This window comes from Malaclemys terrapin, chromosome 3 (assembly GCF_027887155.1).
Source record: "Malaclemys terrapin pileata isolate rMalTer1 chromosome 3, rMalTer1.hap1, whole genome shotgun sequence".
In the NCBI taxonomy this organism is placed as follows: Eukaryota; Metazoa; Chordata; order Testudines; family Emydidae; genus Malaclemys; species Malaclemys terrapin.
This window is the reverse complement of record NC_071507.1, coordinates 16,209,930-16,224,500: the sequence shown is the minus strand read 5'-3', so window position 1 is coordinate 16,224,500 and position 14,571 is coordinate 16,209,930. Positions and strand designations below refer to the sequence as shown.

Here is a 14,571-nt window from a genome sequence, read left to right as displayed (position 1 = left end):
GCTTGTGTTTCTCTGCTGCATCCCGGACGCAGTTGCGCAACTCGCTGGGATTTCTCCTCGTTCACCTAACAGTGGGAGCTCCTAGCTGTCTGCGGGGGTGGGGGTTTCTGGCTGGTGCTTGGGGAACCTAGAGAAAGTCCAGCACAACTTCGGTGACCAATCGGCCCTTCCTCTTTTTGCACATGCCAACGAGTGAGGCCCTCCCTGAGGCCGGGCAGCGCTCCAGCCAGCTCCCGCCCCTGCCTGCGAGCTGCGGGGGCAGGCCCCCAGCTGTTGTTCCTCCGGCGGAGCCTGCCTGCTGCTGCAGGAACTCGCCGCGCTCCAGCCCGACTTGTTGACCAGTCCCAAGTTGTCGGATAGCTCGAATGCTTGTCATAGTTGTGGTTGCGCTGAGCTGCGCAGGCCGGCTGCGTTGTGCGCGCCAGCCCCCCTGCCTTTTGTCCCCGCCTGCGCCCGGGGCCGCTGCCCACACCCCGGCAGGTGCCCCCCGGGGGCTCGGGGAGGGGACGCTCCCAGCCTCTCCCCGGCGGGCAGCGCTGGGCTCTCCCGGGACAAAGGCGCGTGCAGGCGATCCCGGGGAGCGCAGCTCCGCCTGGCCTTGGCTGGCCCGGCCAGGGGATGCGCCGCTGCCTTCCCAGCCCCGTTGCGGGAGCCGGGGAGCAGCAGCAGCAGCAGGCGGCGGAGGGGGAAGGGGGAGGGAGAGACTAGCACAGGGGCGGAGCTTCGCCGGGAGCCAGAGGGCAAGGAGCTCGCCAGAGCCTCTCTCGCTCCTCGCGTCACTCTCTGTGCATGGCAAGTGCTGGGCGCACGGGCTGCTCTCCGCCCCCCGCCCTCCTCCATTGTATAATGCTTCGTGAGCGCGGCGGCAGCAGCGCGGAGAAACCAGCGGCTTAAATCCTCAAGCTGCCTCCGCCTCTCCCCCCCCCTCCCCTCCGCTTCCATCCCACCCGCCCCCCGTCCCCGCCAGCGAGCGACATATGGAGCGGGTGTAGATCCGGAGCGAGCAGACCCTGATGCTTTAGTTCTCAGGTGGAACTGCATGTGGTAAGTTCAACTCCCGGGGCGGGGGGGTCTTTGCTGTCCAGCTGCTGGGGGTCAGGGGCGGCTGGGATTGCAGGTGCTGGGGTGGGGGGGAGGTTGGGAGGTACTGGTGAGAAAAGTGTGTTTGTTTTGTTTGTGTGTGTGGGGGGGGGGGGGGGGGTCGATACGTAATGACACGATGACACCGGTGCTGTGTCCACAAACAATCGATTTCCCTTGGTTAGCACTAAAGACAAAAACTCTGCAAGAAGTGACGGGGGGGAGCCACGGGTCTGGTGCTTTTTGCAGTATTTGTAATCCTCGGGAGCGAGGATCTGCCCCCTCCCGGGGCGGCTGGGCTGTGAGCGGGATGAGCAGAAAAGAGGATCCTGTTAAAAGGACTGTCTCCAAATGTGCAGAGCTCTCCTCCAGTGTGTGTGTGTGTGTGTGTGTTGGGGGGGGGGGGGTTAAATGTGTACGTACTTTCTCAAGGGGGGTTGTTGGGCAGCGCTCTAGGAGCGCTGCGCGTTAGTGTTCCCAGAGCCATGTTTACCTCCAACTTGCAGGAACAGTCTCTGCTGTAATAACTTTCAATATGGGCCGGAGAGCTCTGGAAACCGGCAAGAGACAAGGTGCAATATAAGCTGCATCTTGCAATCTGCCCCCACCTTTTCCCCCCTCCCTTCCCCCATTGCCTTCAGACCCTGGCTAACAGGACTTGGGAGTCCCCCTGGAAGTGTGGATCTTTGCAGGGCAAACTAAAGGGTTTGGGGAGGGTTCTGAATCTAGAAGACTTCAGATATGTTGGAGCTGAAACGACTTACCCTGGTGGAGGCTCTGCCTGTCCCAGATAGGTTACAGAAGAGCTGGGTTATTCCATGCTTGGTGTCTATGTGGCATCGGGGCAGGGGGTTATTATGTCTTTTCATCGAGCAGCAGTGTATTTACATTTCTCCTCGATAGAAGCAATGCCAGCAGAGGAAAAAACATGCTTGGGGCGGGGGGTGTTAGAGAACAAGATTTGATCATTTTTTAGAGGCAATATCAGCACATCAAGGAATACGCAGATTTAGGGAATGTTGGAAACATTTTATTCTAGGCAAGAATTATTTTATTCTTTTGCAGTGCCCATTGGCTTCAAAGTGAGGTCTGCTTTATTTGCATGAGTGTTTTGGGATTTGTAAAAGTAGATTCCTGGCTGTTGGGGTATCCTGAGGTTTTAGCACTTCTTGTGTGTCACTCACTGGTCCTTCTGGAAACGTGAGTCTTCCAAGGGAAAGGCATTCATTTGTAGTGCATATCACATGCTATAGTTCTTGCATTTTGTGATGTGTGTATTCTGAAATGCAAGGAGAGTTTTGATAGGAAGTACCGTATTGTTCATATGCAGTTATGGAGGAGCCAGGAGTGGTTGATTACAGTTTGGACTCCAGTTCTGATCTGCTGATGGTGCAAAATGAAATTGCCAGTTTCAGTTCCCTCCCAGGTGGAGGTTGGTGCCTTTACAAAGTCGTGACATAGAAAGTGATGTGAGTTGCTGCAGTTGGCAGTCCGGGTTCAGAGGAGTCCAAAGCAACAGTCAGGCATCCCTCACCCAGGGCCTATCCATTGTGTATTGAAATCAGTGGACAGACTCTCACTGACTCCAGTGGATTTTGTATTCTGCCCCAACAGAGTACCTGTAATGCCCACAGTGCAGAGGACTGATTCTCCCATCACACCAATTGTACACTAGTGTAACTCCAGTTAAGTAAATGGAGCCACTTCTGATTTTACATGGGTTAAAGTGACAGAAGAATCAGGTTCATAGTTTTTCTTTTCAGCGAGCCGAGATTTACCTGCATAAAACTCCCTACATCTAGACAAAGTGTATAGAGGGTATAGAAATTGTACACAAGGATTGTGTGAACCCTACCTAGCTTTAGGATGACCAGATGTCCCGATTTTATAGGGACAGTCCCGATTTTGGGGTCTTTTTCTTATATAGGCTCCTATTACCCCCCACCCCCGTCCCGATTTTTCACATTTGCTGTCTGGTCACCCTACCTAGCTTTCTGATCCAGTGCCATCAGGATTTTCACATGGTAAAGTAATTGCATAACTAATTAAGTTTTCTTATAACTTGCTGCTTAACATACATATATTGCTTTATAAACTAAGCAGTTGATTAGGTAGGCTAATTAAAAGTAGCTCTTGCTCACAGTAAAACTGATATTTTTTTCATGCATAATAAAACAAGTTTGAACAACAAGGAGTCTGGTGGCACCTTAAAGACTAACAGATTTATTTGGGCATAAGCTTTCGTGAGTAAAAAGAGGAGAACCACTTGTGAAGTAACTCCCTGCTCTCCATGTGTCAGTATATAATGCCTGCATCTGTAACTTTCACTCTATGCATCCGAAGAAGTGAGGTTTTTACTCACGAAAGCTTATGCCCAAATAAATCTGTTAGTCTTTAAGGTGCCACCAGACTCCTTGTTGTTTTTGTAGATACAGACTAACACGGCTACCCCCTGATACTTGAAAACAAGTTTGGTGTCTTCTGAACCTGATTTACTTTGATGGGCTAGTATTAATACTGTCATTCCCTTTATTAGAGGTGGAAGGAGGATTAGTAGCTTGTGGTGCCAGACAGGTACATTAGGGCATGTATCCTAGGGAACACTTCCATTGTCCAGACAAGTATTGCAGCATCTAACAGCTGCAGTTTCCTCCTTTAGAGCCTGATTCTACTTCCATGTAAGTCAATAGCAAAACCTCCAATTGTCTTCAGTAGAAGCAGAATTACCCTCTTTAGAGAATGAAGCTATACCTTGTGCTTATTAAAGTACTCCTTTTGATTTTCACGTCAAGCTGATTTTTATTCACTCGGAAGTTGTTTAAAAAACAGACGAACAAAAGAAACGTCTTAGCCTAAACGTATGTAGGTTTGTCTTTATTTAAAACCATTTCAATATACAGAATTAAACAGGCGTGTATGCTGATTTATTGTGATGTGTAACTATGTTCCTTAGACACCTGCTATTCTTAGCATGGTTTACCCAAAATATAAGACAATGAGTTTTTCACAATGCCTTTGGTGGAAGTAATACAAATAATGCGTAAGACCCAAGTAACGAAAATGATTGCTTGAAAGACATCACACAATTGGGCACAATGTACTAAAAGCAGTCAGCATGAAAACTCCAACTTTATAATGCAGGTTGACATTTTCTTTAAGTGAAGTTTCACCTCCATTGGATGCAGCAGATCTTAGTAGTATCTAGTTGAACTACTTTGCCAACAATTAATGAGCCTTTTTTTTTCTGTGAATTGTTTATCTGAAAAACAATTTAGAATGTTGTTTTATATTTCACACTGATGTATAATGCTTTGCCATAGTCCACGACTAGGAGTGCTGAAGTAAGGCAGGTAATCCAGAGTTGTGATGACCATTTTTGCATTTAGATAACATATACTACAGTGTAGCTTTTCATAAAAGGGAATGCATCCCTTCAAAGGTATAGACAATCTTCTGATGACCCACTTACTTTTATAAGTTCTGTTTAATGCAGGTATACTTTCTTGTGAGTTAGTTCATATTTGTAAGCCTGGCACAAAAGGAGACCGCTTCAGTGGCAACAGTTTCTTGGCAAAAAAAAAAAAAAATCAATCTGTGCCAGAAACAGCAGACTTCAATTGCTGAGTCCAAAGATCATGAATGCACTAAAGAAAAGAGAGCAAGGTCCAGTTTAAAGGGAAGCCAGCTGGTAATAGTGCAAATACTTAGTGTAGCTGATCCTCCCGCTAATTATTAGTTTATAAAAAGTGGAATCTGCAGATCTGAGAATCGTTGGTGTGTGGTGGTGGTGGTGTTTTTTAATAGATGCAATTGACACATTTCTACCAATAGTTATTTTACAAGTACACTGATCAATCAGGAAAAGTATAGCTGCTTCTGAACAGAAGGGCCTGCTTCTCCTAAATGGAGAAAGACCTTTAATGTATATAATTTTTTACCTGTTATAAATGAAGTGAACTTTAATGTTTGCCACAACTGAGGTCTTGCTTTTTTTTCCCCAGCATTACCAGTGCAGTCAGCAAAAAATAATATGGAATGTAAACGGAAAACAAACTGTTACTGCAACATTCAGATTGCACAGTCACTGAAAAGTCCAGAGAAGCCAAATTCAAAGTGACTGTATAGATCGTAAGCATTTTGTGGTGGGGCAGTCATTTTGTTCTGTATTTGTATAGTGCCTGCCACAAAGGGGTCCAGGGCCATGACTGGGGTTCCTGGCCACTACCATAATATAAATAATATGTGACTGTGGTAGGTAAATGACATGGCTAGATTCTGCTCTCCGTTACACTGGTGTGACTCTATTGAAGTCTTTGAGCCAGAACCTCAGTCCCATTACAGCCCTGTTGTGCTTTGGCAAAGCTGGAATGGCCTCTCCTATGGGGCTTTGGAGTTCAGTTTTTACATTACTTTAAGTGTCATATGTCCCATTCTGTGTAATCAGTGGGAGCCAGATCCTACTTGTCTTACTTACACATCAATGAATGAGCCGGATTTGGTCCCGTTTCCTGTGTTTCCTGTTAAGAAAAGAACAGCAAAAGAGAAGTGTTACTACATATATAAAAATTCTATGAAGCAGATACAAATGCATGACAGGAATCTTTAAAAACTGCTTTTTAAAAAAACGGAGTGACATAAAATTGTACTAATTTGATCCAAGGAATTTTGAATTGGGTGGTTTAGACCCTTCCTTCTATCTGACACGTGTTCAGTCACTACAGTATTTAAGTAAAGGATTTCATTTCCTCAGATTTAATACCTGACAGGATTATCTGTAACAAACAAAACATTTTTCTTTGAGGCATGATTTTCAATCCATGGTAAAACAATTGTGCTGTGGGATCCAAACAGACTTTCAACTGAAATGTGATTAGCATCTATGATTTGCTAATATCCAACTTTTTCTTAGTAGTCTTTCACAGTGCTCTTTTTGAAACTCTTTCCCTTGCAGAGGAGGCAATAAGATTGTTGAGTGAACTGCACTATAGAAAGAAACGCCCATGATTGGAGGTAAACTATGCGGATATGTAGGGGTGGGGGTTGGAAGGAGTGTGGAGGGCATATTCGAAGCAGACTGTGCAGCTGCTACAGCAGGTCTGACTAGTTTTAAATGCCTAAAGGCAGCTTTGTCTTAACTGTGGGTAGCTGCAAAAATGAAGTTCTTAAATCTAATTCATAAATATGGCAACATCTTCCTATGTTCTCATGCACTCAGTATTTTTCACATGTGTAAAGGGTAGCCCCTCCCCCTGGAAAAAATATTTTTCTTAATATTAAAATATTTTAATATTAAAATATACATTTTTCTTTTATTAGAGTAAGTCTCCTTAATTCATCATAAAAAGGAGACTCTGGTTTGCATGAAATCCACCTGAGTGTTTTCAACAGTAGTACAATTTGCTTCCTTATTGCATTCTTACACACACACACACACACTCACTCTCTCTCTCTCTCTCTCAATCTGCAATATGTAAGCATTCACTGTAGTGTGATTTTCTGCAAATCAGCCCTTATCCCCTTACCTTTCCTCTCGCCAAGAGCAGTAACTTGTATCACTCACAGTCAGGAGGGCTTTGAACAGGGCTACTTTAGTACCCCACCCTCCAGTGGGTACAGTAATTTTGCTTCTGTTACCCTCCTGTGATCAGATACATAGCCTCTGTTACACCCCAACCCCCATATAGTTGGGAAATTGGTGCTTCTAAGATTACACACAAACTCATTGCACAAAATATTGCAAATGTACAGAAGGGAATATTATACCTTTTTGTATTTTTAAACTTAAGCTTTGGTTGTCTGGTGTGTTGCCCCAGTTGTGAGTGCAAAAAGACATGCACAATACACAGTTGCTGCGTTGGGTTACATTTTTTTTTCTAGTTACTGTAACTCTGAAAGAAAACTAATGTAATGTGGAACTTGGCTATGATGTATGATTTGTGTCTGGCTTAAAGGAGAAATGCAACTTAGAACACTTTCTCTTTTCTTTTTATTCTGTTCTTAACGTTACTTTTCTGTGAAATGTGGGCCAGCTTCCCATCCCCCCAACTGCACACGCTGTATCAGTGTTTAAATTACAGTATTCCAGGCTAACTGACCTGTATTAGCCAGGCTTTTAAATGTGGAATTGATCCTAAAGTGTGCCATAAAATATAAGTGTTCCAAAATAGGATAATTGGATAAAACCATTTCTGAGGATATTCGCACTTCAATTACTGGACATTATGCAGCTCAAGTGGGTTAATATTCATAATTATACTATTTTTGTGTGTCTAGTTATTCTGACTGTGGAATCAAACAGATACCATGAAAATTAAATCTCTCTGCCTCTTACTTGCCATTGCCATAGATTCATTATAGTTCAACGCTAGCCAAAGTTCCCTTTATCAGCTTTTGGAATTCTACTTCAGGAAACATGAAAACACACACTGTATTTCAACAAATGCAAGAGCTTTAGTGCACTAGATTGAAAGGCCAACAGTTGTCCACTTGTCTAACCTCATTTAATGCTGTCTTGGCAAACTTTCACACCGGCTCTTCGGGACCATTTTTTCTGCTTGTGTTCACATGTGTGGTAGAGGCAGGATAATAGCTACTCCTCCCATTGAAATAAATTAAAATGTTTTATGCTCCTTTCTACATATTAAGATTTCTTACATGTAATAATGCACAGATTCTTTATTATCAGAACATTTGAAGCCTTCAGTTTGCAGTACCCGGCACAAAAATAACAATTACCTCTGATTAGATTACGTATGTAAAACTAACGATCCTGAGGATTGTTGTGACCTGTTTGTTTTAAAGCAATTGGTGCTTCGCTTATTAAAGCAAAAAATGTTGAAAACTACTCCTAAGCACATAAGAACAATTGCTTTGAGAACAGCATCATGGAAATACTTCCTGTTATAGTCTGTTCATGGTTTTTTTTACTTTCAGTGGCAAGAAACTGGTTAACATATGAAACCTACAAGACAGAAGCTAAGATGATTTCCCATTGCTGACATGTAGTTTGCATTTTATGCCACACTTTTCTTTACAGAAAAAAAAAAGTCGCTTCTTTTCAGTTTGACTGTGGTAACTTATGCAATACTCCATTTTCAAAGCTATAATATGCATTTTGGCAAACGCTTCAGCTTCTGTTTTAAGTGGGGAGGGGGGGGGAGAGCGGTTCTCAGTGTGTTTTATTAAGGGCCTAAAATGTGAGGGGAAAAACAAGGTACCTTTGGGGAAAAGACGCTATGAAAAGGCTGAAAGCAAGGACTCCATCCAAGTAATTATAAATACATGAGAGAAACTACCTTCCATTATACACAAAGGGGTCTAGTCTCCCTTTGATGCACACATAACTCCCATTAACCTTTACAGGAATTGCGTGCATCCAGGGGAGAATAGACTCTGAAGACTTTGGATCTTTAAATACACTAAATACATCAACCAGACCATGACATGTACATGCCAATAAAGATGTCTTGTTTAACCAGCTGAACATGACACAGCACAGCAATACCCCATTGTTTAGCACATTAACAAAATTACAAGGGAGGAGGGAGGGATAAATAAGTGTTAAATATTTCAGCATCACCCTTATCCTCTGTGTGCAGTAGCATACCGGGATCGCAGTTTACAATTTTAACCATGAAAGGAAAATGTCTATTTGTTAGTGTAGTAGGTCTTTCAGATGGTTTTGAATTTAATTTACAATGAAGCTGCTCCTTCCTGGTAGGCTCTTCAACATACGGATTCCTGAAGGCTCTGAAGTCAGTGGGAATGGAGGACAATCAACTGGATTTGGCCCTAAAGCAGTGCCCAGTCATCTTAACTGTTGAGGCTTCAAGGCTTTAAGAAACTGGGGCCCGAGTTCTCCAAGTAGAAATGTATGATGCTGCAGAGAGTCCCATGGGTTTGAGTGAGGTTCCATTCAGGGGTCTGCCCACATGGTTCTTTCAGGATTGTGGCCTGTAGCGTTGCTGACTACTGGACAAGAGAGCCCCTTAATGTGACCTGCTCATGGACGTCATAACTGAGTTCAGCCCCCTGAAGTAACTTTGAATAGGCCCCATGGTATAGCTTCAGATAACAAAAAGCGTCGCCTGTTTTTTGTCAGATTAGGATTATTCTGTACGGTCCATGCAGCTTGATTAGTCTTGGATACTATTTAGTTACTGCATTTCTTATTCTGGCAGCACAATTCACTGCACCATTTGAAAGGAGTCTGAACCATGTGTATACAGCATAATATAACTTGATTCGTGCTTGGCAGGCCTGACAACTTCCTTAGCACTGCCACGTGGAGATCCAAGTTTCGGAATAACCTCAGTCTCGCTCTTCATGTCTGCTGAGACGAGTCCTTGCAGAGCTAACTCTCCTGTTCTGCCAGGGGAGAGTGTGCTCTTTTTTTCCCAGCGCTCCCAGGCGGCATTGCAGATTCCACGTAGGAACTCTGGTTTTGCCTTCATTGGTTTGCAGTATGCGCAGCTATTCCGTGGAAAAGAGTAATGAGGACTTTGGACAAAGAGGTGTCCCCAGGATAAGGCTATGTCTGTGTTTTGAAAATATTTCCCCCTCGTTGCCAATGCCAGTGGTAGCAATGGTGTAAATGCGCTGCCAGTGTATTTAACAGTGTTATCTACTCTTGCCCCAAGCAGGTCTAAATTATGCCTGTGATCATAGGGTCCATTCTAGCACTCCCACTGGTGGAGCTGAGCCAGAGTTAGCAATGGTAGCAAATTTTTGCATGAAATTCCCTAGTTGTTGATCCCTAAAGGGAGTAGGCTTGAGTCTCGTGATCACATTCACACTTGACTGATGCCCTTGGTCACTGTTTCAAGGAGGCAAAAGAGAAGTTCTACACAAGGTAGAATATGTCAGAACTGACCTTTTGACTAGCTGGGGGCTCTGACATAAAAATAATATATATTGCCGCCAAACAGTTCATTCCTACTTCAAAGACAGCTCCACGCTAGACAATAAGCAGTGCTTTGTTTGTTTGTTTTACATACTAATACTTTATTCTAAAAACACATCACTTGTTCTCCTTTGTATCAGAAAGAAGATCCTTTTTCTGTTTGTCACCTGTGCTATTTGCTCTTGATTTCTATTCAAGTGGCCATTTAAAAATGCCTGGTCTACCTTCCATATACAGCACCTGTGCACTTTTGATCACCTCCTAATTCTTTCAGTGTAATTTTTAATGGCTTAACAAGCTAAGGGAGGGTAAATTTGATTTCAACTTGTATTAGGGCAATAAAACTTAATACAATTTATACTATTATGAATGTTCTTATTAACACACCTATAACATACAAAACCTGCTCCTCTTTCAAATGATTATTTAATAAGGCCCTAATTTATTTTAAATTATATTTATTGGAGCCTGTTCCAGCTTTATCTGACATAGTTTTGTTTGCTGAGTGCAATTTGTCAAAAACATTAAACCAGCTTCTCTTCTTCCAAGAGAAAAGGTTACACTTAGCAAACTGACAGCATTAGAAACTGTTTCTAATTTAATAGAAGCATATGCTTCCTGCAAAACTTAGCAGACTGCAAGAGTAGAGACTTGCTTAGAGTGGCTTTGCCTTTTTTAGCACAGTAAAAACTGTTGGAGATTTAAAATGAGAGAGTTGCGGGGAGGGGTTGCTTGCTTAAGTTGTTCCAAAAAGGTTAACCTTCTGGTAGGGTTTCAATAATCTGCAAGTTTAAGAAACTATTGAGAAAGTAGTGCGGGTGGTGTGCATGCGGAGCTCAGTCGAAATGCAGCGTCTGATCATTAATAAACAGCAAGAGTTTGCCTTGCCCTCTGGGCCTCAAATAGTACAGTATGCAACAAGGGAGTGCAGGCAAGGCACGAGGATGGAAACAGTAGTATCGGATTACAGTTTCAAAATATCACTGGAACACGTTAGCTGGCTTTACTCTATTGACTTGCTTTATAATTGCATTGCTTATTTGTTAGAGAAGGCTTCACCTTACTTTCCAATTAACATGGATGTCACTGCAGGGACCTCAGAACTCCTGGAAGTGCAAAGTAGAACTCCAGCGATAACTGCGGGACTTCACATGTTCCTATACTCAGATTCTAAACTTCCTCTGGCATCCTATCCTTACGACTGCCATAACTTTCATTACACTGCACTAAAGCCTACTTAAGATAGCTACTAAAAATTTCCCCAGTGGGGTTTTTGTTTTCTTTTGTTTAAACATTATTATTTAATTTACCAGGTGTCGGTGCGTCTACTACAGTATCTGTATAAAACCAGCCAGATTTTCTGAGGAACTAAACACACACAATGGCTGTCATGACTGTGGTTGTGCATGACTGGCACCTCTGAAAATTCTGGCTTGAGTTGACATGTATGGGGTGCATTTTTACTAGCCTCTACAATTGAGGTTTAAAACTTGCTATAATCCCCCCCACAAAAGCAAATGGGGGGAGTAGCTTCATACAGAATACACCCCAAAACTACCTGGCATTTACAGTTTTTGCTAGCACTTTGAAGAGAAGGCTGGTGAACGTGAGTGATGCCCTGTGCTCTCTGGGAATGTGGAACTGTAATTTTTGATATTCAGCAGAACAAGTTTTGCGAATGCTTATTAAAAAATATTTTTACTCCTTTAAAAAAAAAAGTCAGGGGATGCAGGGAGGTGAGGGATCCGGCTGAAGGTGCGGGCTCTGGGGTGGGGCCAGGGATGAAGGGTTTGGGGTGCAGGCTGACCCAAGGCTGCGGCGGGGAGAGAGGACTCCCCCCAGCTCTGTCTCGCCGCAGCAGCAGCCCGGGGCCAGAGGAGAGGTGCCTCTCCCTGCCTGCATGGCCCTTGATAGCTTGCTGTGCGGCCACGTGGCTTAGAGGGAACTTAGGTCAGAACTGACCTAAAACTAACAACTTGGTATTGGAAAAAACACACTGTAAATGGGAAATCCTAACTATTAAAAGTCAGAGGGGAGAGCAACCCCAGTATTGTCCCTTTCCATATAGCCTTCCATCTCTTCTGGCTTCTCCCACCCGTCATGTGCCCATAATATCAAGACCTAGGTCTTGATTCTTGCCTACAGTAGCGTAAATCCGGAGTAAAACTCCTTAGAAGTAAGCTGAATCACACTGGTGTTCAGCCTGCATCGTAGAGATCAGAATCTGACACTAAGAAGTCTTGCAAAAACAGTTAATGTACAGATTCTGAGCCAGCTGCAGCATATCAAATCTAGTCGCGCATTACCATGCAGTACGTACTGTACTAGCTACCTAGTGTGACATTGCTGTGCCAGGATTAAAAAACCCCTTTGTACCAGGCAAACAAAATCTTAAAGAAAGTGTGTATTTAAGGACTGTGGGTGTTTTGTTTTTAAATCAACATAATTTGTTCTTCCAATTCCTTGGGCTAAAACCCAGTACGTATGGCTTTTTAAAAAATACAAAGTGAAGTGAGAAATGGAGGCGAGATTTGTTAGCTTTCTCCAGCCAGAGCTGAGTAACCGCTTTTTATCCTTGGTAATTACCTTTCCATTCTAGCTTTGAACAAGTGGTTGTGGGAGAAGGGGTCCATCGTTCCTTTAGGAGGTTGGAGGGCTTCCATTTTTATGGACAGATTTAATCTTCTGACTCCTTCCTCTGGCCAGCTGGTGGTCATAGGCTGCCAGTCGTAGGCTGGCATTGCCAGGAATTTAGGGGCTAGATCCTGGGCCTTGCTTGGGCAACACAAATCAGCCACAAAGCTGGCAGGTCTGGCCCTGTGAGGGATTCACTCCAGGGTGTGGCCGAGGGAAAAGGTGTATGAATAGGTGTGCTTTTGCTCTGCTTACTCCTCACTGTCCAAATGGCCTCTTGAACCCAGGAGTGGCTGGGTACAATTTAAGCTTGTCCCTTTGCTGCTCTGACCAGCCCTAGGATCTGGGAGTATCAAAAAGGCTTAAAGTTGCCCACTCTGTTCTTGTGCCAAACACAGATGGGCTGGATCAGAGCTGGCCCATGGTGTTGCCAGTTGAACTACCCAATTGACACAAAATACCCTTTACTCGTGGTCCCGTGGCATTGCGTGCCAAACCCTGATTCCACTGAAGTCCCTGACCAAACATTCACTGACTTCAGTTTCACCAGAATTTGGCCCTCTGAGATTTGAAGTAGGGAAGAGAACTAATATTCCATGTTTACAGAGACAGCGCAGAAAGTGCCTGAAAAACTTAAAATCTCAGAGCGATCACCACTGAGGCTTGAAAAGCTGTGTACTCAGTTAGTCAGAAAAAATTTCCCCAATTCCCTTTTCACCCTGCAGGATTTGGGCTTTATTTTTTTCTGAGGGAAAAGAAAGTGAAATAATCCATTTTCCCCCTCTTTTAATTTTTATTTAAGTGCTGTGGTTTCAGCTACACAGGATTTCAGTCAGGAAGTAGACGCTGCCAGGTTTGCTTTAAACCACCCTGCACACACCAGCTCCTCCTAGTTTTTTCTTTCCTTCAAACTTTGGACCCATGAGGACAAATCATTGCCTGTGAATTGTTGAGATTTATACAAGTACCTTTTGAAAAACACTCCCTTGTTAGTTTTGAGAGTGAGTCTTAGACCATTCAGTATCGAGAACTCCTAAGGTGACTGCGCAAGTGAAAGGATTGGGGATATGGCTTCTTAAAGATCCTATTCCAATTCTGTGGATTCTGTAGGATATATTTCTTGAGGTGTTAAACTGTTTTTTAAAACAACCTTTTTTTATTTCTTCTTCTTTAGCAATGAGGGCTGTTGCATTCTGGAATAGCTTTCCAAGAAAAGCCACTGTGAATGGGAGACATTTAAAACTAAACCGGGCAAGGCCTTGGAGTATATACAGTAGGGAACAAGCCTGTATTGTCTAGGGACAAGATGACCAAACCATTTTCTTTTTCATTTTACTTTTTATGGCTCCAGTGCTGCAGTTCTTATTTAGGCAAAATTCCCAATTAGTAAAGACTTCAGGATTGGGCCCAGCAATAGCAAAGAATACCCTTATGATCAGGACTGGCAAATACTTCTTCAAAGATGTGTATGGACCTGTGTGTTCTAGAGAGTGACGGGCTCATATCAGTAATTAGGACCAGAAATGTTACAAGCTTCCCCACACTTACTAATCATTTTGCTGTTGGCTCTAGACAACCACCATCTTCAGGCTGTTTCTCTTCGGTGAAACAAAACCAAAACCAGTTTCTCTTCGGTGAAACAAAACCAGTTTCTTCATAAAGGGCAAAAGATGTTTTTCAATAACATCACTTGTCTTTTTAATTAAAAACCAAACCAAACCCACTGTGCTAAATGACACCAGCTTTACTCTTGTAAAGTTCATCTTCTGCTAGAGTGTATGTAATCACCCGAAAGTGCAGAGGACAAAAAAGCAAGTTCAGACTTACTGAAACAGAGTGGATGGCTCTTAGATGCTTTTTTGGACTGGGTCTTCCAAAAGCTGGAGCCAGTGAAGCTTACTTTGTGGCTAATATCTTGGGAAAAATCTCAAAGCAACTTTTCTTTTTCTTTTGAA

General features: G+C 43.4%; 1 protein-coding gene across 3 annotated transcripts in view; it reads left to right on the top strand.

Annotated features, from left to right (window-relative positions):
- The window catches only part of SERTAD2 (SERTA domain containing 2), a 101,812-nt gene that overhangs the window by 74,902 nt on the left and 12,339 nt on the right, over positions 1 to 14,571 (top strand). Inside the window, exon 1 of one of the 3 annotated variants that reach the window (XM_054023126.1) lies at positions 760 to 1,044. The exons of the other annotated variants lie outside the window; for them this stretch is intronic. The gene's annotated coding sequence lies outside the window, so the exon portion shown is untranslated. Of the gene's footprint in view, positions 1 to 759; positions 1,045 to 14,571 lie in introns of those variants that run through there. 3 annotated transcript variants of the gene reach the window in all.